Source organism: Camelus ferus, chromosome 33 (genome assembly GCF_009834535.1).
Source record: "Camelus ferus isolate YT-003-E chromosome 33, BCGSAC_Cfer_1.0, whole genome shotgun sequence".
Taxonomy (NCBI): Eukaryota; Metazoa; Chordata; class Mammalia; order Artiodactyla; family Camelidae; genus Camelus; species Camelus ferus.
The window spans coordinates 1288646-1314285 of NC_045728.1; the positions used below are offsets into that span (position 1 = coordinate 1288646).

At 57.3% G+C, this 25640-nt stretch overlaps 1 protein-coding gene and 1 long non-coding RNA gene across 8 annotated transcripts in view; both read left to right on the forward strand.

The window, feature by feature from the left end:
* The window catches only part of OPCML (opioid binding protein/cell adhesion molecule like), an 872021-nt gene that overhangs the window by 347391 nt on the left and 498990 nt on the right, over nt 1-25640 (forward strand). The gene's annotated exons all lie outside the window — the stretch shown is intronic.
* Nucleotides 12023-17486, forward strand: LOC116661164. 3 transcript variants are annotated; one of them, XR_004316940.1, is made up of 3 exons: nt 12023-14744; nt 14936-15126; nt 15405-17486. It is a non-coding gene; the product is annotated as an uncharacterized LOC116661164 (long non-coding RNA). The 3 variants fall into 3 exon arrangements; XR_004316942.1 differs by having other exon boundaries at nt 12023-13742; nt 14541-14744; nt 14936-17486; XR_004316941.1 differs by having other exon boundaries at nt 12023-12686; nt 13554-14744; nt 14936-17486.

Genomic DNA, 25640 nt, shown 5'->3' on the forward strand with positions numbered 1-25640 from the left:
GTGTGTGGTGTTTGTGTGTGCTGTCTGTGTTATGTGTGTGGTGTCTGTGTGTTGTGTGTGTTGTGTGTGTGTGGTGTGTGTGGTGTGTGTGTGGTGTGTGTGTTGTGTGTGTGTGTGTGTGTGTGTGTGTGTGTGTGTGTGGAGGAGGAGGAGGGAGGGGCGGGCTGGTTCTGAGACAGGTCTCTCCTGGCTCTGTGCAGAGTGTTTTAATGCTCCAGGAACCGAGAGCACCTGTTGGATGTCTCGTGAGTTTAAGAGCAATTGCTCTGAAGTCAGAAATGGAATTAATGTCTTGGAAAGAACCAGAGGCTGATGTGAATAATTAAGCCTCCTAATGAGAGCATTAATATTTCCCCTGTAGATTGATTCAGTGCTTCTCTTGCTGGGACTGTTGTACAAACTTACCTGAGCCGGTCATTTGTCTTGATTGTTCAGGACAATCTGCTCTGGCCCCCAAAATAAATAAATAAAGCTGGTGGACCACCTGCTTTCACAGTGAGAAGCCTTGGAAGGCAGGAAGGGAGCACCGCCCAGGAGACCGCGAGCCCGAGGGGAGTCCCGATGGTAACGATTTCTAGGTAGCCATCCCCGGGCTTCGCCTGGTCATGTTTCTTCATTCTCGTGTGGGGACGGGCTTCCTTGCTCAGCCCGCTCCTCCAGCACGTGATCAACCGGAACCAGAGGCAGCTTCGCCCCCGTCCGTCCGTCCGGTGTCTGGATGGCTCTGGGTGGCGTGTGCTGGCCGCTGTCTTTGGGGGGTTTCTGGGGCTCTCCCGGGGCGGGAGCTCGTGCCGTGGTGGCCAGGAGGGGTCGTGGTGGCCAGCAGCTGCTCTGCCGCCACCCGCGTGCCGCGGAAGCGCATTTCACCACTTACTGGTTAACGGACTTGGCGCACTTGTCTGCATCTCTGTTTCTTCTCTGATAAAAAGAGGAGAGTAAGAGTATTTGCCTCGTGAATTGTGAGACTGAAGATGAGTTAATTACAGAAGGCACCTCGAGCAGCGCCCCGCCCGGAACAAGCCCCGGGAATGTTGCCGCGCTGGCAGAGGGTCGATAACCCTCACTGAATTAGCGGGACGTTGTATTTGGGGAAGGGGTGACTTTCACTCCCTTAGAATCCCGGGGCCTCGACCTGCGGGAAGCCTGGGGAGGGGCTGGGGGCGCTGGGAGCACGGAGACCCAGGGCCTGGGTCCACCGGGGGTGTCCGGGCCCCCTGCCCCACCGCCACACGTAGCCCCTGGGGAGCAGGTTACAGTGTGGGGATGGACACCTCTCACTCCCACGGGAAGCTGGCTGATGCCTCCCGGGGGTTCTTCAGCTTCAGAATTCAGACAAATTGCTGCTTCTTAATTAACAGAGCCCAGCACTCTGTTATCTGTCTTCTCATGGGTCTGTTTTCCTCTAAACCCTCCCTGTCTGCTTCCGAGCTGTAATCTTCTAGGCGCTTCCCGGGGAGTGAGGGGGTGCGAGGGGGCGCGAGGCGGGCAGCGGAGGGTGGCCCAGTGACAGATGCTCGCGGCCAGTGGCCGGCCGGCACCCAGCTCTGCCCCAGCTGCAGACTGGAGACCCAGACCCCAGGGGAGGCTGGCGGCTGTGGTGTCATCCCCACGCTGGGGGTTGTTAAGGGCCTGGCAGAGTTCCCGTGACAGAAACAAGTGGTTGAGGCCTGCAGGAGTGTCTCCCAAACACCCCAGGACTTTAAGTCTCATAGGACTGGATAATAAACAGCCACCAAGTCAGGGAAGCGTGTTTACCGAGGACTTGGGCCCAGGTAACGCAGCCGTGGCTGCAGCAGTCCAGTGTGAAAGCCGGATCTCCACGAGCAAGTCCCCTGTGGCTGCGAGGAGGGCTCCGTCCCCTGCCGCCGGCGCCCCGGCGTTCCCCTGAGGGTGGCACGTCTTGTTCAGGCCGAGGTGCCCCCCACCCTGCTGCGAGGATGACACTCCCGTCTTCACACCGGGCGGGCCGAAGCGGGGGTCGGGGCTCACCTCCCCGAGCATCCTCGCAGGGCGAGGGGTGACGGAGGTGTGAGACATGCTCACCTGTCTGGCCACGGTTTCGGGTCCCACCGACACCCCTGAGCTGTCTCAGTTCCCAGCAAACAGCTGCTTTCCAGCTCCATTCCCGGCGGGGCACATCAAAATGGCTTTTGAGAAAAAAAAAAACGTAAGTTAAAAACATCCCGTTCCATTTGCCTGCTCCTAACTTACTAGAACAAGGCCCAAGGCAGCAGGGGTGTCGCTGGCAGTTCTCCGTGTGACGGGGCTGGAGGAGTCGGTATGTTTATGAATATTCACGTCTCCACGAGGAGGCTCCTGTTAAGTGGAGTCCTTGTTAGTTCTTTAAATCCTCTCATGACGTTCAGATGCTATGGGCCATAATAGGCAGAGGGGAGAATGCAAAAAAGAAGAGATGGACCCTCTGTGGGCACCCCAAGCCTGCCCTGCAGACCCCAGGGCCAGGGGGTGGGAAAGGGCTGGCCGTAGACCCCTGGTGGGCTGCCTTCCCTCCGCTCTATTTTCCCTGACGCATCTGACGTTTTGCGGTGGGGAGGACGCTGGGCGCTGGAGTCCGTCGGCAGAGGACCCGAGGAGGGGGGCTCGTTCGTGCAAGAGCCGAGTGAGGAGGCGGGAAGGCGGCCGTCAGAGAGCCAGGTGGAAGGGGCACCGGGGGCGACGTTCTGGGGTCAGCGAGCTGCTCTGAGGTGGAAGGAGCGGCCTCTTTCGGGCTGTCAGAAACGAGCCTCTGCTTCTTCCTCGCCCGCACGTTCATGCGGTCTCCTTCCAAGGAACTTGAACATTTACATTTTTGGAAAAATGTCAGAGGGGCGGACCTGATACAAAGGAGGCACGATGCCCCACTCAGTCTCCTGGGGAATCTGAGGACGCCACCGGAGCGCACACGGCGAGTCGGGAACGAGAGGGCGGAGGGCCCCCTGGGCTCCTCAGGCCAGGCCCCCCTCAGGCTGGCGTCTGCGACTGCGACCAGGACGGAACCTTGGCTCTTGCACCTCGTCCGCAGGGGAGCAGGGAGCGGCTGTCTTCCCTCCCACGGCCCCCTCAGGGCGAGGGTCCCGATGCTCGTCTGTTAGAGGAACAGCCCACAGGCTGCCGGGGGTCTGGCTCGCCTGCTGCTTGACCATGGGGGCGTGTGAAGCCGGTGACTGCTGAGCCATTACTGTGCCCTAATTTGCAAGTTCCTTCGCAGAGCAGCCTTCCCCTTGGCAGGCCGGCTGCCGCTATGAAGCTGTCTAGCAGTAGGCAGTCTTGTGCACATCTCTCAACTAATTTAGAGAAGCCAGAGTAAATGCCGCTCGCGTTCCAGAGGACGCAGACGTCGCCGGATGCGCCTGTGCAGGAAATGTGGTGCCCGAGCTTAGGGGGAGGCTTCTGGGGGGTGAGGGAAGGGAAGAGAAGGCAGAGGTGACGCACAGGGCACAGCTGTCTGCGGGGAGGGGGCACTGGGACCCTGGCTCCTTCCCTCCCACCTCGACTTGGAGAAACTGGGTTCCCCACGCCTCCCCCGCGATGCTCCCGCTGCTTCGCTGAGCAGCTGTCACTCCGTCTCAGGGATCCAGCCCAGCAGCCGAATGAGATGAAGCCATCAGTCATCAGTGTCTGTTCCTCTGAGATGAGCAGGTCCCTTGTTTATTCAACAAACATTTATTAAGTGCCGGCTGGAATGCAAGACCTGAGAAAGAACTGACCATTGGGTGGAGGAGACACAGGGGAGATGGCTGGGGAAGGATCAGAATCCCACCTGTGAGCAGGCACAGAACAGTGCGGAGTGGATGGCGTAGACTCTCCAGGGACCACAGTCACCAGCCCGACTTGGGGGCGTCTGCTGGCCGGCAACCCCGGGAACCGGAGCCGGCTGGTGGACAGCCGCATGTGCTTTCCTTGAAGACAGCGCATGAGCATCCCTAACAAGGGATGGTATCTCGTTCACAACCACAGGTTGGGGAGCTGAGACGGTGGAACGCTTTCCGGATCATCTGAGGCTCAGGGCTGGCCTCCGTTTCCTCGCTTTGAAGTAAGAGTTATTTCTAAGGCCGTCCTTTCGCTGGAGCTTTGTGATTTTGTGACTGTTCCATTCTTTGGGACTTTCCCAGGCTCCAGTTCAGGGTTCTCAGCCGGGCTCTTCAGCTGCTTCCTCTGTGACCTTGTGCGAGCTCCTTAACCTCTCTGTGCCCCAGTCCCTCAGCTGTAAAGTAAGGATGGCAGTAGCACCTAGCGCTTCTAACAGAGGGTGGGTTGAAGGGGGAGGTTCAGAAGCTGCCCAGCAGGGGCGCAGCCTCACTCCCCATGGGGGCTCCTCCTCGCTGGGCTTCGATCCCAGGAGTGGCTCAGGCCTCAGAACCCAGCTGGCTGGTTTCGCCCCCCTCCCTCCCGTTCTAGACTAACCAGCCGTGTGAGCTGCCCTCCCAGTTGTCAGCTTGCTCCCACGCTCACAAGTCCTGACACTTGACCTTCAGCCTGCGGCGTGCTGGGGCGGGCCCACGCGGCTGGCTGGGCCACCCCTTCCAAGGCCAGTCCCACTGACGGCTCACTGGTGGCGTGACTCTGGCTGTGGAGGGAGGACACACAGTGCGGAAAGGGGCCAACGCTGAAAGCCAGGCTTTCGCCACCCACCATCCAGAGCCAGCTGCTGGACGTTTGCCTGCCGCACCTCCAGCCTGCGTCTCTGACCCGAACATCCAGCAGCTTAAATGCTGCGTCCACGAGCTGTTCCGTGGACACTTGAGCTCAGTGTATCTAGCCCTAATTTGTTTGTTTTCTTTATTCGTTCCTCCTTTGAGTCCCTTAGATAATGGCGCCCAGTCGGTCCTACGGCAGCCGCGGAGCCACCCGCGGCCAGCCCTTCTCCCTCACCTCCCACCTCCCATCAGCCCCAGACCCCACTGGTTCTGAGCCGGTGTGTTTCTTCTCCTTCTCGGCCTCCGTTGCCCCTGCCCTGGGTCAAGACTGCCGTCAGCGATTGCCAGGCCAACACTGTAAACCTCCAAAAGGGTCTCCCTGCCTCCAGCCAAGCCACCTCTCACCAGGGGCACACTCGGCAGCTGGCGGGGTGCTGTCAACACCGCACACCCAGCATGGCACTCCTCGCTTACCTCGCCTCCCCAGGAGGCTCCTCAGGTGCTCCTTAGGGGTGGATCCCTGTTTCCAAACTGTTACAGCTTATAAAGCCCTGCCGGTCCCACTTCCCAATGTCTCTCTGCACACACTCCTCGCTCCCTTCCTCCTCACCTCGAGAGGCAGGGTTTCTATGGGTGTGCACCCACATGTGCACACCCACACTCCCTGGACACCCGCACCTGCACGCACGCACACCTGCACACACGCACCTGCTTCACCTGGCCTGCCTCTACTGACCCCTCTAGCTTCAGCTTACACTGGGCTTTCTTGAGGCAGCCTCTCCTGATCCCCTCCACGTGGCAGCGGGAATCGGGGTTGTCTCCATCACGTCATGTGACTCCCTGCTCCAGAAGTCTGGCCACACGCCTGCATTTCCCGCAGGAGAGCAGGCCTGAGGAGGGCAGTCAGCCTGGACCCCCCACTCCCCCCACATGCACCTGCACGCACACCCCTGCGCCTGGCAGTGTGTGCGGCACCTGGTGCCCGGAAGGCGACCATCAGGTGTTTGCTGGCTAACTGAACGCGCGCACGAACGGGGAAGGTGCGGAGACGCCAGCGGGGAGCTCCCTCCGGCCCTTTGCTGACTGCTCACCGGCTTGCGGTTGCTGGGAACGGCTAGTCTTGGTTTCTCCCCTTTGCTCTCTGTCCCTTTCATCATGCGTGACACAAGCAGCCGTGTGCAACCACGCGCCGCCGGGAGCACCAGCGGATGAACGCACGCGGGGGAGGCTCCCACTGTCAAGCCGCGCACGACCCGCACTGCGGCCTGGGGCGCGGGGCCTCCCGCAGCCAGAGGTCGGCCGAGCTGGAAGCCTCTTCTCCAGGGTGTGCGCAGCTGCCACCTAATATTCTGGGGGGCGGACAGGGGGTTCACGAAGGAGGCAGGAAGGGAAGGCTGGCTAACTTAGGGGCTGAGGAGCAGGGGCCTGGCGAGGTGGAGGCCCCGGGCCAGCTCGGCCTCCTCCTGGGAGGAGAAAATGAGAAGCACGGCCCCTGGTGAGGCGGGAAGCCCCATAAAAAGACCGGCAGGACCCCTAGGCAGGGCCGCTGCTCTCTTCCCACTAGCGTCCGGTTCCCTGGCCCAGGGGCTCTATCTCACTTTTTGCCTCTAAAGCGGCTAACTTACACCTAGAATTCTATTGGTTCCCTGGGCTCACTTTCCTTCACTTCTGATTGGTTATTACTCTCACTCCTGATTGGTTATTTCCCTCACTCCTGATTGGTTATTACTCTCACTTCTGATTGGTCCACTTCCCTAACTTCTGATTGGTCCATTTGTAGTACTTCATTTGCATGGAGCTCACTCCTGATTGGTCTATTTCTACAAAGCTTGTTTCTGGTTGGTCAACTTCTGTTGTACTTTATTTGCATATGGTGTTGCAAAGTGTAAAGGTGGCAGCCTATAAAAGGCCTGTGTAAACCTACCGACGTGGCCCAAAACTTGGAGTGGTCACTTTTCTGGGTCCGGTGGGGTAGTAAAGCCGAGTTCTCCCATTGTTTAAGTGCTGTTTGGTGTGTCGCGCGGATCCAGGTTGCTGTCACAGTTGAGCTGTAACACGTTTTTCTGCGACACTGGAAGATGCATGGCGGGAGCTCATCCGTGTTTTTTTGTGGTCAGCTTTAGAGAGAGGAGTTCAGGCAGGTTTCAAGTCGCAATAGGATTTCTCGGGCAGCCAGAACGGAAAACTGCACCTGGACGCACCGTCCCAGCGGTGCTCTCGCTGGCTCTTGCGTGGTCTCTGGTAATAAAAATGCTTGAGTAAGAGGGTGGTGATGTGGGAGAGGAAGGGGAGCCTGTGTGGGGTTTGTCTGCGCTGTCCTGGCTGCACAGGCCCCGCTGTCCCCACTGCGCGAGGTGGGCGGTGGGGAGGGTGCGTGGAGCTGTGCTCACGGGGAAAAGGCAGGGTGACTGCAGGTACCCTACGGAAAGGGGCTTTCTCTTTCTGAATCTTGTTCTTTCTGAATCTTGTTCTTTTTTTACCCCTTGATAATTAAATTACAGTAAGGAGTGGACACCGACAGAGGGGGTGGCACAAGTGTCTCCCAATTGGACCCATCCCGGGACAGGACATGCTCGGGCGATACCTAGGCGTTCTGCTTCGGGGGTGCTGAGGGTCCCAGTGTGCCCCTGTGCTGCTGGAGGTGCCTCTGACACACTGGGAAACTAGCTGAGGTCTCACTTACCCTTTGGTTTCCCGAAGAAGTTCACAGCAGAGCTGGCCTCGGGCAAGACACAGGAAGAACAGGGCCCGGTGAACCTTGGAGACGCTCACTGAGGGTGTTCCTGGCAGCTTCGAGAAGCCCACGTGGGGCGGCCTTCGGGCCTGTCCCTGAGCCTGCGGCCCCTGCGTGTCTGGTCATGTTGTTCTGGTCCCTCTGGAGGCTCTGCAGCCGCACCCCTGAAGCGGCGACATGACGTAGCTACATGGCCACGTTGCTGGAAAGATGGAGGACGCGTGTGTGAGGGTTTCTGACTCGTTCTGCGCTGGGCGTGTGGTGGCAGCACGGGGTCCATCTGCCTGGGACACGTGAGGCTGTTCCTCCCCATCCAGCTCCTGGTCTCTGATGAACGCTGGACGGAGCCCCGTCATGGGGAGGTGAAGGCTGGGCCATCGTCCCGCAGCTCCCGCCCCAGGAGGAGTGGGGCCCCCTGCACTCCCGGGTCACACAGGAACGTGGGCCTGATGGTCGTGATTAGTCAGTGTCCCGGGAGGGGACGCACGGGCTCCCCCACCCCTCACTCCACACAGCACACCGGCGGGGCGTGGAAAGGTCTTAGCCAGCAGGGCTGGGCATTGATCTGGGAACGAGGTCCCTGCTCCTCCTTGTGCAGTTCAAGCAATGACGGCTGCTTGGAAGACGCCGCACTCCCAGTGGCCACGGGGACCACTGCCCTTTGGGGGCGAGGGGCCCAAAGAAAGCCCCCTAACCAGGCCCAGCTCAGCCTCTGACTGCATACAGTGACGTCACTGATGCTGTGAACTCGAGTGTTCTGTCTTTTTAATAGACTCCCCCTTTTTTCGTCTTCCCATTGTTCACTCATGCAGTTGAGTTCCCGGGAGATGCTGCCCCCGGGGCAGACCGACAAGCCTGTCCATCAAACGGCCTGAGTGGTGCTGTGTGTGTTCTCTGAATAACAGTGAAATGGCACCATTGAGAGCGGAGAGACTGTGTCCCCCTTGTGGGAGAGGACAGGCAAGGACAGTTGTAGACCCAGGCCCTGAGGCCCTTCTTTCCTGGAAGAGGTTCCTTCTCTGCTTCTTGACAAAGTGGTTTGAAGGCAGTTTAAGCACCAAAGGGAAGTGCAGACGGTGGGAGAAGCGACTGGAGCTCATGGAGGCCGGGGCAGGTTCCGGGAGAGCCAAGGTCCCTCATCGAGAGGCAGGTCCAAACCGTAGGGTTTCGCTTCTGTTAGAAAGCTGGTTCTGTCGACGAGAATGTTGCCGTCACCTAAGCTTTGTTGACACGTCAACCATTTGACCGAATGCGACGTGCTCTGTCTGCACCGCCTGGTTTAGTCCTCATACCCCCCTCGGAAGGAGGTGCTAGTGTGCCTCCCACCACAGATTTAAACCACCACGCGCACACTCACTCACACCCACACACCCACGTAACTGCAGTGGACAAAGTCTAAGTAAATTTCCCAAGGTCACCAGCTAACAAGTGCTTGGGGCTTAAGTGAGGAGATGGGGGATGAACTCAAGCTGTCCCCAGAGTTAATCCTTTCATCTGGCTTTTTTTCACGCCAGCTTGCAGTGTTTCTTAGCCTTTTATAACCCAGGCCCCCACAAAGCGCTGTGACTCCTTCCCTGCTGGTCGCTACCAGGTGAGGAGGTGCTCTGTCCGGGTGGCGCTCTGCTCTTGGTGTCGTGAGGTCTGCGAGGGTTGTGTGGTGCTGCACGAATCACTCCCCAGAGCGTCTGCTGAGCCTCCCTTCGCCGTGCTGTGGTTTTTACCCACGTCTTCCCCAGGAGCATCTCCGGAGTTCTTGTGGTTTCTACAGGGAGAGAGAATCACGTTCGTGTTCGTGATGCCCCCAGGGCGAGGGCCCCGGTTCTTGCGGCGGGCAGCGTTCCTGGTGGGGCAGGGCTGCACGTGCTCCCACCCCATCTGCACGAACCGATTCCCCCCTCATCCTTCCACACTCACTCCAAAGCCAGCGCCTCTCTCCACACACACGGGAATTCAATGAAGCGTTCCTAGAGGGACGTAGTTGAAAATCAGTTTGGAAAGACGGGTGGGGCTTCAACCGACAGCAGGAGGAGTTTGGCCTGGAAACAGCAGGACAGGCCGAGGACGTCTGAGGAAGAGAGCGGCCTTCTTGGGAGATGGGCTTGGGCTGCGGGCGGTGGGGCAGGTTGGGTGAATATTAGGAATGAGTTTAGGAAGAACCAGTGCAGGTCGGGGGGTGGCTGGGGAGGGGGGTGGGAGGCACCTTGGGGAGGGGAGTGTTACCGGGGGCAAGCAGCGTGGCTAAGAAAGTGCAGTGAAATTGACACCTGTTCAGCCACGTCTCAGGATTAAGGAGCAGGCTTCGGGTATCGATGAACCTGGACGTGCTTCGTTCCGGGGGGGGGGGGGAGGAGGTGAGGAAACAGAATCTCTTCTCTCCCAGACCCTCAGGTGACCGACGAGCCTTCCTTTGGGTCCGTGAGACCTGCCCTCTAGCAGTTCAGACGCGCCCACGCAGGCTTCCGAGATGCAGGATGTGGCTCATGGCCTGGGCCCCGCAAACCCGCACTCCTGGCTTCCTTGTGCGGTGCCCAGCCCCGACCTCTGAGCTCTTCCCAGCACCCGAACAAGCACCCTCCACCCCTTCGGGCTCCTGGCCAGCCACCCCCACCCCAGGCGATATGGTCCCGTCCTCAGTGACTCCAGAGGAGAGGGCCAGTGTGAACATCTCACTCTAATGCCCCTGAGTGGCGCTGCAGGGCTTTGAAGGTGTAAGGTGAGAGGTCAGGGGGAATTTAGTGAAAACTGCTCCCTCGTTCCCCCCACCCCTCCCCATGCCCGCTGAGGTTGCTTTGGCACAGTGGTCCCAAAGGGCAGGAGGTGGGCACCGGCGCCAGGCTTGCAGTGACTTCTCCACTCACCTGCTCGGGGACACAGCGTGAACATCAGGCTGTGGTGACAATGAAGTCTGGTCTGTTCCCCTCCCTGGCATCTCCCTTCTAATCCTCTGCCTATGGAACTTGGTCTGAAGGCACCGAAAAGGCCTTGGAATCCCACCATCCCTAAACACGGGGGTGCGGCAAGGAGCCCCGGCCCGCGGGGAGGGAGCGGTCGTTTGCCGCTTGGCCGCTGACTGCTCTGAAAGGAGGGAGGTGTGGGCCCCGTTGATTCTGACACTGTCGCAGATGAGAAGCAGCGTGAAATGGCAGGACGGCTCTGTCGAGCTCAGTCTGGCACCCTCGCCAAGATCACAGAGACCGGGGGAGGAGCTGTTTGGCAACTTCGATGCAACAGTGAGTCAGAAGAGTAAGACCAACCCTGGCTATTACAGCTGATTTTTTTTTACCTTGGCGTGTAGTCCTTCAGGCCACGGGAAGCTGTGGGGCCCGATCCCAGCGCTGCCGCTGGCAAGCTGTGTGACCTTGGGGATTGTGCCCCACCTCTCTGGGCCAAAGCGTCACCTGCAATGAGGAGCGATGATAAAACCTCCCACAGAGGGACTTCTGAGGAAGTTATGCCTCTGGCCATGTGCCTGGCGATGCAGAATACCTCTATTCTAGTTGCCAGTATTTAGGGAAAAAATGTTTAAATCATACATCCTTTTATAAAGGTCAAGTGGTATGTGTTGATAGCCACAGTCTACTGATCATGAGGCAGGGAAATGATGGCTTTCTCATGTTTTATAGATAAAGACGCTAAAGCCGAGGATGTTCTGTAGGACGGGGTGAGACGGGGCGAGGGAAGGCTAGGGGGCGGGGTCCTCGCTGCGCTGTGAACGGCCTCTGACCTCTGGGGAGATGCCCCGCTGAGAAACTGGCCCCAGCGCCCCACCCAGGGCCGCCCCACTCCCCGGCCCCCTCCCACCTGGCTGCGTGAGCACCAGACGTGGCGTGAGAGGCGGCCGCAGCCGGCTGGCGGGGACACTGGGCCGGCACGTGAAGTGTGTTCGTGAGGCTTCACACCCCGGTCCCCATCCGGGTGGTTGCGTTCACCTGGTGCTGGGGGTGGGGCAGGGCAATGCAGTCGCATGGGGACAGTTCTCAGGCCCCCCCCCCAACCCCACGCAGCTAGAATGGGCCCCTGCAGAGCGGACACTCAGAATCACCCGTTAAGACCCAGGGTTGCCTTCTTTCCCCCAAACTGCAGCTGTTCCAGAGTCCTGGCCCTCTTCCTGCCCCCGGGGAGCTCCAGCCTGCACAGCCCAGGTGCCAGCTCGCTTTTCTTCGAGGTCGGGGCTACTGCAAGGTGACAGCGACCTTGGCAGCTCAGGAGGGTGATGAGTCAAAGGCAGCTGGGGCTGCTTCTCCTTCAGCAGGGTCTGAATTTCCTACCCGGCAGCTGTGGGAGCCCAAAATTGATATTTGCGCTAAGTATAAACTTCACTAGCTCTCCAAAAAGGTGGCAAAATGAACCCGTTGATGGGAGCTGCACTTCCCACCCCCGCCTGGCTCCTGAGAAAAGAGGGTCCAACTGGGTTGGAAGAGAATCTAAAATCTGGACCCAACTTTAGGGGTCATTCCGGCCTGCCCCCCGTCCAGGGCAAGCACCCCTGTCCCCTCTGCAAGCCCCCAGCCCTGCCTCACGCTTCCAGGAACAGAGGTCTCAGGCCCTGGACAGGTCACCAAACCCAACTTCGAGCGTTTTTTCCCTGAAATTGGATCTCAGCTTTGATTCCCCGTAACTTTCACCCACTGGTGTTGCTCCCCGACATGAATACGGCTTCGCCCTCCGGGTGGGGCCCTGAGTTATTTTGAAGTTAGCTCTGTTGAGCCGAACAAGTCTTGTGTTTTCACTTTCGTTCACTTTTGCATTTATTTGAAAGTGTAGCAAAGTGAGAAAGAGGAGGAGCAGGTGTGGGGCGGGTCAGGGAACCAGGCCGGTCCTCACGCTGACGGTCAAGGCCCCTCCTCTGCGCAGACGGCGGCAGCTGCTGCTGCTTTGTCCGGAATCAGTTTCACCGAATTAATCTTGAACCATTTTTCCCGGAGACAAAGATCTTCCTGACTGCCAAGTCCGGCTGCCTGGGTGTCGACTGCTCAGATTCTCAGCCCCGTGGGGTCCGTGGGAGACGTTCGGATGCGTCCAGCTCCCCTCAGGCCGTGGCTTAAACGAGATCCAGTGAGACAGGCCCTGCGTCCTGAGCACACCCCTGCACTTGGCAGGAGTCAGACAGGCTGAAACACACCTGTTGAAATGTCCCTGAGTGAATGTGGGTCAAAGGAATGACAAGAGGCTGAGGGAGACATGAGACCATCTGATTCCAGCACCAGGACGTGTAACCAGACGCCAACGGTGAAACCGAGCGCTTCCCTCACGGGGTCGTGGAGAGCATCTCGTTGAGCTTGCCTTCTGGGCAGCTGAGCAGTGCCTGGCTCACCGTAAGAGTTTGCTCCGTGTTAATTTTTTTTTTCAGTGAACACACACAGCGCCACACCGCCCTGGGAAGGAGTGGGGGTCAGAGACGCTCTCCACCACGTGTCACTGCAGTCTGGCAGCGACTCCGCAGAGCAGCCCTGATTCCCTGCCCCTCAGCCGCCCCGCTGACAGGCCTCCCCTCTTTCCCACCCTCAGCTTGTAAACAGACGTTGGATTTCCGGTTAATCGGGGTCTCAATGACCTTGACAAAGCCCGTGAGTCTGCGCAGACCGCGATAACAGAGCGCCGCAGGACAGGCAGCTTACGCGGCAGAAGCTTGCCGTCTCCCGCCTGGAGGCTGGGAGCCTGAGGCCGGGGTGTCTCCTGAGGGTCCTCTCCTGCGCTGGCAGAGGGCCGTCTTCCTCCCGTGCCCTCCCCTGTCTCTCCTTGGTGTATGCGTCCCCGTGGGCGTCCCTTGTCTTGTGAGGACACAGTCGGTCTCCGCTAGGACCCACCTTCGTAGACTGAACTCATCTTAACTCTCTAAGGACCTCGTCTCCAAATACTGTCATGCTGTGAGATACTGGGCTTGACACCTCCACACGTGGATTTTGGGTAGACGGCCCAGCCCACAGCAGGGAGGCATGTAACAGAAAGGCAGGCTGGGCCGAGAGGCCCCAGGCGGAGGTGCTGGGTCTGCGAAGGGGCGTTCACACGGGAGTGGCTAGATGATCTGCCCAGACCTTCTCAGGTCCGCTTCCCGACGTCCCAGCCCTGACCTTTGTTGTGGGAGGGGCCCTGGCACCCACTTCCCTCTCATCGGCCTGATCTGGGACGTGCTGCTCAGCTGAGGGCCCCCTTGTCCTTTCTGCTGCACCCTCGATCCAAAGATGAAGCCTGGAGACGGGTTTGCGGGAGCGGCCTGTGGACACGCCCCTGCAAGGCGATCTGTGTGGCTGAAGGGGCAGAGCGTGTCTCCAGGGAGAGGAAGGCTTGCTGCAGGCTCGGCGACTCCTAGGAGAGACGGGCCTGGTGCCCTGTGTGTCCCGGCCCCGCCCGGCTGCCGCAGACAGGTGAAGGTAATCTCTGCGCAGGAGTGCGTGTCAGTGCTGCCCCCCCCACCCCACCCCACCCCACCCCCGCCGTGTAAGCCACAGGGGCTACTGCTTGTGAGAGTGACGCTCCCCGTGAACCCCTGCACTAGTCTGGGGCGCTGTCCACCTGGGTTCCGGTCACATCAGCCTGGCGAGGTGGGGTGGAGGCAGAGGAGGGTACCGGGGTGGTGCTCACTAAACCAGACCCAGGGTCCAGAATGGAGGGTGTTTCCACCTCCCCTAGGCTCGGCTCTCTGGCCTTAGTAACAGTGGACACAAGCAACAGAAGCCCCTATTTATCAAGCACTCGCTGCCTCTCAGTCCCGGCTTGCAGGGCTCCTTGCATCTCACTGATGCTCCTGGCTGTCCGCACCTGCGTCGCTCCTCCTCGAAGGATGCTGGGGCACAGAGAGGCTAAGCGGTGTGCTCAGGTCACGGCGTCAGAGGGACATACAGCTGGCCTTCGGCCCCAGGCAACCAGCCCCAGCCTCTATGCTCCTTGGGGCTGGGCCCCCACGGGTGTGAAGCTCGGGTGTGCGGGGGCGCTGGCCAAGGTCTCGCAGGTAGTGGCGGTCTCTTCCGGGTCAGCGGACAGGCTGCTTTCTCTCTGTTTGCACCCCCACCAAGCCCCTCTTCTACTTACAATGACGCCCCTGTTGTTGGGGTAGCTGCCTGGGCTCTACGCCCCCAAAGAGAACCCCAGGCTTCGGGGGAGCGCGCGGCAGAGGCGTGCTAGGCCCTCGGGACCGGCCGAGCGCATCTTCTCCACCCTCTCCCCCCAAGACGGCACTTTCGCAGCCAGAAGGGAGCAGGGACTCTCTCTCACCTGCTGGACGTGACCTGCTCCTCAGCCAGCCGCAACTAGGTCTGTGCTGTTTGCATCAAGGAGGCAATGCAAGATGCCGCTAGGACTTGTGTTCTCGAGGACGCTCAGACTTGGCCGTCGCACGCCTCGTCCGTATCAGGGCCTCGGCCCTATGCAAATAGGTACTTTACTTATTTTGTGAGCTGCGGTTTCCTGGTCTTGAAGTGGGAGTGTCGTGTGTACCGCAGCACTGCCGAGAGGCGGACCCCACGACCGCACGGCCGGGAAGATGCAGGGGGAGGATGCAAATCCAGACGCGTCTGTTTCCACAGCCATAGCCACCAACTGAATGTGGTACTTCACCTGCTTTTAGGCGCAGTGTCCCCAGTTACAAAGTGGCGTGTGTATTCTCACCGCACTTCTTTGTGGTAACGAAGTGAAATCGCACACGTAAAAGGCAGTCCAACACGAGAGTGGTTCAGCGCGGCGGCTGCCGTGGAAGAATCACCACCAGCCACAAGAGAGGCCGTCTTCCCTGCAAGCTGTACACGAGGAGATACTTTTGTACGATTATCTTCTTAGATCTGCTTCCATTTGTAACCTCCAACGTTTGGATGTGGGGGAGCGTGTGGTTTGGGGCGGGGCTGAGACCTCACAGCAGCCGGGGAGCTGCGCTGACGGGAGGAGGAGAGGAGACGTGACAGGTGTGGGGGGCTGAGTGAGCAGTCTCTCCGCGCCGCGGCCCCGCCCTCTGCGGAGGACGGGTGCCTGGGCTGCTGGGGGACCGAGCTGCCCGCGTGGCGTCGGAGCCAGCAAGGCGCTCTTGTCCCGTCGGCTTGCAGGCGCTCCGTCAGGGAGAATAAACGCACAGAGGGCCTGGTGTGACTCTCAGCCCCTCACCTGGGAGGCTCAGCTCCCGAGACGGCGGGGACGGAACCCAGGCGGGGACTGACGGGGTGGACGAGATGAAAGGCTTTTCTGTGCTCATCTCTCTGCTGTCTTTCTTTTTTATGAATCCATTTTTAGTCCTTGAACAAATGGACATAAATAATTCCAACCATTAGCAGCTAAAAATGGACAGCCATTTCTGCTCAGGAGAGAGACAGGCTAATTACATTAATGTAGAGTAATTAGGTGTATATTTAGGCTCACGTCCGCACTGCACTTCGGAGATAAAATTCTCCTCGGGAGGGGAGTCAGCGAGGTGAGGGAGCCGTAGGCCACAAGGTGGGCATCGGGGAGATGGTGGCTTCTGAGAGCGGGAGGAGTGTCCGCCTTTGGGCCCCTGACTCGCACCGCATGTCGGTCAGCTGAGAGCACTGGCCAGGAAGGAGCCCGCGGCAGGTGACGCTGGGAGATGCCAGCTGCTGTGACAGTCCCGGGGAGACCTTTCCGTTCATAGCTGGGCTAGGCTCTTGGTTTACAGGGTGGAGCCCCACCCCCACCAGGCGCCGCTGTGGGGGTTGCTGCTGGAAGAAGCAGAAGTTGCTTACGTCGAACCTCTGAGCGCTAACTGCAGGGCGTGCTGGACCAGGCTGCCCCGGTTCTCACACACATGAGGATTCCGCCACCAGTGGTGTCCCACAGCCAACGGGAACACGTGACGACTTCCGTTCTCCGCTGAGTCCCCTGTTGCTCTGCAAGGGAAATGTGCATGCTGGGCTGGGCTCAGCTACACGTCCTGCACGATGCCCGTGTCCACCACGATGCCTCCGCATGTCTCAGGACAGGTGCGCGGGTCTGCACCTCACTGCCCCCGTATGGGTGCGGGGGAGCCACCAGGCCTGGGGCCCTGTGGACGAGGAAGATGAAGGATGTTGTCTGATGGGTCAGACTTGGGTCCATCACAGGGGCCAGAGAGACTGGAAGTATGACTCAGCAGGCCTGGGTCCCTGCTAACGAGGTCCGTTCTGTCTGGGAGAGGACTGGCCCCAGTAGAACTGCAGGGGCAGGGGTGGGATGAGAGGATGTCTTTTCAGAGCAAATGGAAGGAAGGGATGTCGGGCAGATACGGCCACTAGCTGCCATTCCTGCAGTCCTTCATCGTGCGATCCTGGGCGGCGAACGTAACCTCTTTTCGCTCAAGATAAACGGTAGTCCGTAGTTTCTCCCTCGTAAGGTTGGAGATTAAATGAGTTAGCACATATAAAAAGCAAAGCACTGTGTTTGGCTGAGAGTGGGTGCCCAGTAAATGTTAATTCTTTTGGTCCTAAATGGATATCTATATCTTAATTCTCTTTAAGAGTCTTGAAGTGCTAATTTCAAAGCTTGGTTCTAATGTTTCTGGCGGGGCTGTGACTGAGGGAAGGCAACAAGTGGGAGAAATTTTTTTCCTGCCACGCCACCCTCTAACTGTCCCAGTAATTCAGAATGTCCCTGGGGCCCTCGGCAACCATCACAGAGGCAGAAACTGGCTGCACCTTCCTTTAGCACACGTGCTCCCTGGAAGCCTCTTTCTTCATCTGTCCGTCCGTCCGTCCGTCCGTCCATCCCTCTCTTCACGCAGTATTTTTTGAGCACCTATTAAATGCCGGACACTGAGCTGAGAGCTGACCACACAGTCACGTTTGAGCCAGAGCCCGTGCCTTGTGGAGCTGGACCGCAGGCGGCTTTGGAACCCATGTCCTCCTCGGCTGTCTTGTAGATGTTGGGGTGGGGACTGGGAGGAATAGGAGAAAGACCGTCCCCAGTGGGAGTCAGGGAAGCTTCTCTCTGTGTCGTTGCCATGGGGCCTTCTTTGGAAAAAGGACAGGTTCAGACTCTGAGCCCAGTGCAGAGGTGACTGGAGTGGTTTTGGAAACCTCTGCGTGGTAGAGAGAACTTCATTCAGGCGAAAGGACGCAGGGGCTCAGGTTTTCCTGGGGAGCTTTTGAAGAGGCCCTGAGCATGGCGTCGTCTCCAAACAGCCTTTAAATCTAGAAAGAACCGTCCTGTCGATTAGACGTTTAGTGAACATTAGAGCTGGTGTATCAGTTTTAGGCAACATTTATGAAGCCCTGGGCTGCGTCTTCTACGCCGCATTATTTTATGAGTGTTGTGAACATTAATGACACCTTGCACTTCCTGTTGTGTGAGTGTGGGTCCTTTTCTTGGAGACTCCTGGTGACTCTGTGAAGTGGACAGGGTGTGTTACAAGTCCGGGGCCCAGGCTCGGAGGCCTAGATACGCGATGCGGGTCGGAGGAGGGGTCGGGGGCCGGGCAGCAGGGATGGAACCTCCTGGGCTGAAACGCCACCCGTTTCCGGTTTGCTGCTGTCACCCCTGGGCGTTGGGAGTGGGTGGGCATACACGTCGCGCGCTCTGGACACCTCTGACTGTGCTGCTCCAACCCCATGTCTCAAGGATTTGCCTTTGCAGCACGTGGTCGGTCATGTCCTAGACGCCTTCAGTGCTGCGACCTTGGTGAGAGCGTGGCCTGGCATCAGAATCGTGTTGTTGCTCTAACCAGGGAGTTCATCTGCCTCGGGGGGACTGCAGATACCCCACTCCCAAGATCTGTTCCTTGTGTTAACGGGGATGGTGGAGTGGATGGAGGTCACCCTGGAGCCTCCTGCGAAGACGATGGGGACCTGGAGGAGTGACTCTCCTCCCCCTGCACCTCTCCTCCCTCTGCAGGAGGAAGACAAGGTGCTCCCTGCTTAGGTGTTTCCGGATGCTGGGCGAGGGTTATCCCCGTGTGGGGGCTGGGCAGTAAAGGTGTCCACTCAGGGGCCGTGCTCGCCCTCCTCCCCCTCCCTCCCTCCCTCCCTCTCCCCCCACCTCCCCCTCACACACGCCCCTAACCAGGTAACTCAGGCCTGTGTACATATTGCAAACAGGTTGTAAATGTTTGCGCCTCTCCAGAAACGATGTGTGCACTTGCCGGGATGTGTAAGACAATGGAGTTGGGATGGGAAGTTACCTCAGGGAATTTCACAAGAGCAGCTTCAGGCGTCGGGGCGGTGAGGGGGCCGCCCTCCAGGAGCGCCTCCCCATCCGGCCGCGGGAGGGAAATTCCGCTGTTGGTCCATTACTCCCTGGGTCTTCGACGTGTTTTCTCTAACGGACGCCCGAGGTGCAACTCTCCTCAGAGAGCAGGTTCTCCAGAAGGACAGCGGTGAGCGGTGCCTAAATTCAGAGATACGGCCGCGAAAACCACTGGTTGAGGAAAGACGGGGGAGAGCTTGCAGCTCAGAGATAAATTCTTCAGACTTCACTTTTGCACCTGAAGGAGGGGCTGAGTCCTCAAGTATCTAGAAAGTTGCTTTTTTCTTTTTCCCTTTTCTTAATTCACGCGCTGGATGTGGGATTCGGGAAAGCACGCTGATGACACCTGCTCGAGTTCTGACTCGGGCTCTGTCAGCCTCCTTCACACGGGAGAGCTCTGGTGGGACGGAGGTGAATCGCACGAACCCCACTCAGGCCGTGAACACTGCAGGGCCCCACACACCACACGCCTCACACGCACACCACCACAGTATTCCGCACGCAGTGCACAGACCACACCGCACACACCCTGCCTGACGTAGGCCCTGTGCGCACGCCCCCGCCCACACACACACACAGGAAGGAGCCGAGCTTCCGTGGACCCTGACCTCCACACTGTCACTTCTTACTGATGCTGCACAAGCCAGGGCTACCTCTGAGCCTCAGTCTCCTCCTTGAGGCATTAGGGTATCATCACCTTCCCCACCTCTGGCAGAGAATGGGTGTGGGGACCAGGGTCACGTGGCAAGGCTCTCTGGAACCAGGGGGCCCCTCAGGACAGCCAGCAGGGTTCTGCCATGAACGGTGGGCAAGCCTCTCCTCAAGGCCCCCACCGGGGCATCCAGACCGTCCACCCTCTCTGCCTGGCCTGGGGCTGGATGTCGGCAGAATGACTGCTTCATGGATGCACAGCCCTGGATGCCAGGGACCCCCCACCCAGGGCCCTGACTGCAGGATAAAGTCCTCGAGGCGTAAGTGCATCTGCCCTGAAGGCCTCCTGTGAGTTAGACACTGTCTCGTTCTGCTTGGACCTTCCATCAGCAAGTCCCTGCAAGCACCTTTGTGCAACCTGCACGGAACGCACGTCATAAAACAAGAGATAAACATCCCTCAGCCCTTTCTTATGACAAGTTATTTCATAACCACCATCATGCCCTGTGCTAGGTATGGGAAGCGGGGCAGGCCGCCGACTGTCTGGGTTTGCCAGGGACTGAGATCGTCCCAGGAGCAGGAGACTTGCTGTGTTAAAACTGTGGCACCGTGAAGTTGGGGCCCAGAGAGCCTGTGTCACTTTCCCAGGGTCACACAGCTAGTCAGTGGCAGAGCTGGGATTGGAAGTACCCAAGCATGTCTGTTGAACATCCCATCTGTGCTCCAGAACCTGTTTCAGCCCTTCCAACTCCCACCGTGGGGAGTTTTTCAAGGTTAATGGTATGCAAATACAAATTAAAATTAAAAATGTATCAAGGTTAATGATGTAGCTCATAAATTATTATGTACATCAGGGCATTCTCATCTATTTGTCCAAACTACCTGTCAAGTAAGAATAGGAAAAATCTATTAAATCTACCCAAAATTTTAAATACAAAGCATAAAGACCACCTCTGCAGGCAGAATATGCAGTCCTGAAAAGGTAAGCTGATTAGACTGAAAATGAATGATGACTGAACACATGGGAGTGCAAAGACCAGGCAGAGAGGCCAGAGGCGGGTGAGACAGAAAGCACCGTGCAGTGTGGGGCCTGAGCTGGAGGGATCCCAGCGTCACCCAGGCTGGATTTAGACGTTTGGAAAGGAGGGGTTTCTCGGTGGAAAAACAACAGGAGAAGGAGCAGCCAGGACAGGACTTACTGATCCAGGGGTTCCCAGTGAGGCTGGAACGGCAGGAACAGGGGTGGGAGCAGAGGGGAGCAGCCTCACTGAAGAAGGGACAGGAGTCTGTGCACCGTCACCTGCCAGATGCCCAGCCTCAGTTCGTGGCCCCCCCAGCACAAGCCAAAACTCCAGGGATATTTTGACCCTTTTTGACATGGATGTATTTGACTATGGCAGGGTTAGGGGGGCTACAGTCCACTTCTATCCTTGGGCTCAAAAACTTCATGGGTTCTAATTTCTCACTACTGTGAAGGCTACCAGAGGGAACTCTAACTCGGAAAGATACGTGAACTCCAGTGTTCACAGCAGCATTATTTACAATAGCCAAGACATGGAAGCAACCTAATGTCCATCAATAGATGACTAGATAAAGAAGCTGTGGTATATGTATACAATGGAATACTATTCAGCCATAAAAAAGAAAATGTCACGTGCAGCAACATGGTTGGACCTGGAGGTCGTGATTCTAAGGGAAGTAAGTCAGAAAGAGAAAGGAAAATACCAGATGAGATCACTCATATGTCAAATCTAAAAAAAAACAAAGACACAAATGAATTTATTTACAAAACAGAAAGAGACTCACAGACACAGAAAAGAAACTTATGGTTACCAGAGGGGAGGAGGGAGTGGGAGGGGATAAATTGGGAAATTGAGATTTGCAGATATTAACTAATACACATAAAATAGATGAACAAAAAGTTTATACTGTAGAGCACAGGGAGCTATATTCAGTATCTTGTAGCAAGTTATAATGAAAAAGAATATGAAAAGGAATATATGTATGTTCATGTATGACTGAAGCATGATACTGTGCGCCAGAAATTGACACAACATTGCAAACTGACTGTACTTCAATAATACATACATACACACATACACATACATGCATGCATGCACACACATACACACACATACACACATACAACTAAAACAACAAAAACAATATTCCAATACGTGGTACTTCCTGTAAGTTTTTATGTGCAGCAGGAAACTTTAACACATTTGCCCAAACTACTCAAGTCATGATGAGGAAAAGAATGACCCATTCAAAAATCAAATTAAACTGGCACAGAATTACCCAAACAACTCACTCTCTTCCAGTTTCCCAACTTGCTTTCAGCTGGGGAGTCCGTGTTCCTGAGAGACGCTGCTGACTGATGTGCCAAACAGCTGAGGCCTGTAAAGTTTGAGTTTCTTAAATGTAGTTTTCCAGACTCGACTTGGAGCTCAGATGTGGGGAGTGCTTTTGCGCAACAGTGTTTCAAGCCAAGAGACACTGAGCCGTATCAGCAAGAACTTAATCACAGCCGTAATCACCCACAGAAATGCCAGCATTAAAAACAGACATCCTGTACTTGGAGGTGCAATTCGCAAGTGAGAAGAGACTGCATGTGTTTGCACAAAGAAAGATGAGTCACATCTCTGCGAGCTGTAGAATGAATGTTCCATGCTTATCTCCCTTGCTCACCGCTGGGCTGTACACTGCAGCCTGATATTCTAATTACTCCCAAGTCAATTCCCCTTTTCTCTCTGTGGAGGGAAAAGAGCTGTAAGCTCATCAGTGCATATTCTGCAGAGAGACCTCAGCTCATCACCCTGCAAGGCTGTCTTGTGGCTGGAGGAGTTTCCGGTGCAGAATCATGGAACTGGGCATTAAATGCAGATTCACAGGACCTGAGCTGAGCATGTAGACCTGTCCGCCGGGGGTCTCTGGGCGCTCTAGTTTGGACCGTCGCAGGCACACAAGGTGCGAGAAAGCAGGTGTCCCTGTCGGCCTCTCGCCCACGGCAGTGCTGGGACCGCGGACTGGACGGCCCACCCTAGACCTCTGACAAAATGGCCTCGCTGACCCAAGTGCGAACACGAGAGGGCTGGCAAAAATGCTTGAGAACTGTCCCTCAGACCTTTCATTGATGAAACGCCTTCACCGCTGTCAGAAGTGTCCAGGGGAAGCATGAGACTGGCTGGGCGTGCTTTGCAAGGTGCAATTAAATATTCACAGGGCGAGATTCACACGTAGTTCTTTGTTGTACATGAGTTAAGGGCCAAGGGGCCATGATCGCCGGCAAACAGCCTTTCTTGAACCGTCAGTCATCGTGGCCGTGGGACCCAGCCCGCTCCGCCCCGTGGGTGCTTCACCTGCTCTCCCTCCGTATTTACACGCCTCCGGAAGCCTTGCCTGCTGGGGCCTTCAGACCAGCGGGTGGGGGTACCGCTTCCCCTGTTCAGAACACCTCCATCCCAAAGCACACTCCCAGCTTCTGTCAAACTCTCAACCCACTGGCTCCGGGAGCCTTCTCCTACTTTGCCCTCCTCCGCACCAGCCCGCGGAAGTCTCTGGCGGGCCCTCGGCTCCCCGCCAGCCACCCTCTGTCCCCAGCAGCACCGCGTGGGGTGCCCCCACTTGCACGCACAGGTTTCTGTACCACGAGCTCCCGTGAGCTGGTTTCTTCTTCCCTTCCCCACGGGCCACACGGTCCCAAGGCACGAGGCCTCCACTGCTTCCGTCCTGGGCCCTGGCGATGCCCACTCAGCCTTGTGCACAGGTAGCTCCGGCCTCTTCTCGGACTGGGCTCGCCATCAGTGCTGCCAGTTACCGGCCCCGTGACTGTCTTCCTTCCCCTCATGATGCTCCGCGACACCCGCGGATAGAAACCCGGCCTCCCCCCAGCGTGAATGTTACAAACCCAGGAGAAGCGAGTGGACGTGAGTCGGCCGGTGTGAGTCGGCCTCCTCGCTCTCAGCACATCCACTCAGGCCGGCTCTCCGTGTTCTCCTTTCCTTTTCCTCCCGTCACAGCTATTATTCAAAATCCTCAGTAAATATGTTTAATAATCAGTTGGTGGGTTAGCATACAAAACCCGTCTTAACTAACTTTGAATTCAATCTTCATTCGAGGCAGTGACGGGCAATATTGACCGCTGCGCAGAGCTATGAGAAAGCCCTGAGCAGTCAGCTCCTGTGGAGCCGGGATCTATTTCTTAAAACTAGTTATTGATTTCTGCAAAGAAGCTTTGCTCGAGGCTCCAGGAGCGCAGGGTCTCCCGGGGACGTGTGGCGGGGTGATGGATAGGTAGGGCGACCACACTCCCCTTTGTTCATCTACATTTTCATTAATAATAATATCTTTCATTTACACCCTCTTTCATCCCTGAGCGCCGGGAAGCGCTTTGCAGGCGTAGTGATTCCGTGTGGGGAGATCTGTCACCCAGCCCAGGGCGAGACCTGGCGGTCGCCTGGCTGCCTGGCTCCGCTGCACCGCAGCTGGGGACATCACGCCCTTTCAAGAAGACAGTTCCAGGCGCCCAGGTGGGCGTGGGGCTGAGCCCTTTGACCTAACAGCCACCAGTGTCCTGATGGGCTCTGCACCGTCCAACAGCCCCGAGTCCCCGACCCCCGCCCCAGGTCAGGGTGGCAATGGAGCTGGTTATTTTGAAGAGATGGCCCATCTAAGGACAGTGCCTAACGTCTCCCTTCCAAAAAGATAGGGAGTAAAACGTTCACTGGGAAGCGGGATGTGCTGGGCTGTGTGGAGGCGTGTCTGCCCTCCAGCCGTGGGCAGGTGGGCAGGCGGGGCCGCGATCGCGTCTTCCGGAGCCTGTGTTCGTGCCAGGCTGGTGGGCATCTCCTCTCCAAGACTTGCCTGGACTCTCAATTGCAAAAAGGCAGACATGGAGGAGTGACGCCCTGGGCTCAATGGGCAAACCTCTGAGGGGAGGCTGAGGTCAGACGGTCCCTGTCACTGGTCGTGTGACCTTGGGCTTCACCTCTGAGCCTCAGTTTCCTCGTCCGTACGAGAGTGACGCAGACCTAACCTCTTAGGGCTGTTTGAAGACTGAATGTGACAGTGTGTGTTGTGTGCTTAGCAGAGTCCCCGCCACGCAGGAAGCGTGAAGTGCCGGGTGGTGTACCGCTGTCACTCCCCAGGTGAGGTCACAGCCCGTCCAACATTGTGGCGCCGTCTTTGAACCCCTGACGATTAATTTTTTATCAAGATCTTTTCCCCGACATTGGTGGATTGCACATTCTAAGTATTAAAAATACGTTTTTGGTTAAAAAGCAAAAGAAGAGGACAGAGGAAAGGTGTGAGAGGGAGAGAATGGGAGAGTCCGTCCTGTCCATTTCCCTCCACGGGAGTTTGCCGTTGGGATGGGCAGGTGATTCTTCCTAGCGTTCATCATGTGGAGTCGTTTTTCGGATCATAGGAACGTCTTCTGAAACCCGCCTTCTTGCTGTCTCTGCCAGCAAGGACGCCGCTGGCCTCTCCCAGGCCGCACCCCGAGAGCCCATGGTGATTCCCTCAGGCCCGACTGCTAAGTAGCACCCCAGACTCTCCCCGCGCCCGGGAACCCTGGGTCCCGGGCAGGTGTCGGTGGCTCTCTCTCATGTGTGGGTGAGTTTAGTAGTTTTACTTCACTGCAGTCTGACCTGCCCACGCGTGTTCGGATCGCTGCACGTGCTTAGAAAGCAGACTCTTGGCGTAAGCGTTCCTCCGCTGTCTCCCAGCACAGGACCTGCACACTGTCGCGTCGTGGGAGACTGGATGCTCACGTGTCCCCGGATGCAGTGGTCCCGGGTGCGCCATCCTCTGTGGGCCCCGGGCGCCGATTATTCCCGACCAGCCCAGCAGCAGCTGTGCGAACAAGACGCAGGCTTAATTACATCTCCTACCACTGATCAGGGCCAGAGGATGGCTGAGCTGGATGCTGAGTGGCACCAGCTGCCACTTCCCAGTTTCTTACTGTCCCCAGTCTTGTCCATGAGAGGCAAGATCAGAAATGACATCCACTGATTGCCACCTTTTCTCCAGGGACACGTGGCTCATACCTGTAAGTGGCCGAGGGAGGAACCTCTGTGCATCCTGCTTGCCTGGTGGTCCTCCCTCCGGCTGAGGCCCAAGAGCCCAGTTACTGCTGAGCAAATCCCACCTGCAGCTGGGACCGTGGCTCGTGGGCCAGGATGTTACAGAAGCTCTGTGGGCGCGCAGATCTTCTTGAGTAGAGGGGTACACTGAGGGCTCTCTCTTGGAGTCCCCACTTGCCTCTTGAGGTTGCTAATAAAGACAGCCTTCTTTTATTTTAATGAAAAAGACCTTATTGCCAAAAAATGCTAACCATCACCTGAGACTTTAGCGAGTCGTAGTGTTTATGCAGTAGAGACATCACTGATCACCAATAACAAATATAATAATAACGAAAACGTCTGAAATATTGCAGAAATCACCAAAATTTGACACAG